Source organism: Brassica rapa, chromosome A10, assembly GCF_000309985.2.
Source record: "Brassica rapa cultivar Chiifu-401-42 chromosome A10, CAAS_Brap_v3.01, whole genome shotgun sequence".
NCBI lineage: Eukaryota > Viridiplantae > Streptophyta > Magnoliopsida > Brassicales > Brassicaceae > Brassica > Brassica rapa.
In genome coordinates, this window is record NC_024804.2 from 6929172 (window position 1) to 6930180 (window position 1009).

The window sequence follows — 1009 nt, forward strand, 5'->3', positions numbered from 1 at the left end:
GTCCGATTGCCGTACTCGAACTTGTCCGCGGCCGAATTGGATACATGTATGTTTCCTTCGGACAATTGGTATTTAGTGGTTCGATTGAGATTTGAACAAGATTTTACCGCAAGGCTCTTTGTAAAGATATCTTTACGAAGATTACTTTTTCGTAAAAATGTTAATGCTGATTTTTACGGACTTTTAGACATTGATTCCGTCGTGACCGATTTTGACCCCAACATGGTGCTGCTGCTGTTAGCAAGGTTTTCGATAAGTCTCACAGCTTCCAACGGATGCCGAGTAGTGAAGTTTCCTTCACTCGCCGTATCAAGGGCCATTTGATACTGTAAGGCGAGACCTCGGAAGAAAGTGCTTAGCAGCTGCACTTCGTTAAATCTGTGGTGTGGACAGTCTCGCTGGAAGAACCTAAATCTAATCCACGCATCTTTGAAGGACTCTCCAGCCTTCTGCGAGAATGTGGAAATTTTGTTCCGAAGTTCTTCAGCGCACGCCTCATCGAAGAAGTTTCGTAAGAAAGCATTCTTGATGTTGCTCCAGGATGTTAAAGATCCTGTGGGTTGCTGCCTAAGCCAGTGCATCGCTTCTCCATTCAGCGTGTATCTGAAGAGCTTGCACAGCAGGTAATCTTCGGGGACTCCTTCCATCCGAATAGCAGCGATTAGATCCTCGAACCGTTCCAAATGGTCCATAGGATGCTCGTGCGGTAACCCAGAGTAGAATATCTGCGACACGAGAGTGTAGTATTGAGGCTTCAGCTCGAAATTCTGAATGATCAGTTTGAATGATCGTAAAAGCACTTCGGAAATTGTTATAGCTTTGGGTATGGTGATGTAACTTGGATTTCAAAAAAGCAAGAAACAATGGCACTATAATCGTCTGAGGCAGAGTACATCGCAGCTGGTGCATCAACAAGACAAGTTTTGATGGATAAGGAAGTTATTAGCTAACTTTTGTCTTGAGTATAAGGAAACAATCACAGTGGCCAGGAAGTCAACATTTCATGGCA

The 1009-nt window shown here is 44.0% G+C and overlaps 1 non-coding gene across 1 annotated transcript; it reads left to right on the forward strand.

The window, feature by feature from the left end:
- The first annotated feature begins 375 nt into the window (after positions 1–375).
- Positions 376–482, forward strand: LOC117129426. Its single transcript, XR_004453075.1, has one exon. It is a non-coding gene; the product is annotated as a small nucleolar RNA R71 (small nucleolar RNA).
- Positions 483–1009: the final 527 nt, after the last annotated feature.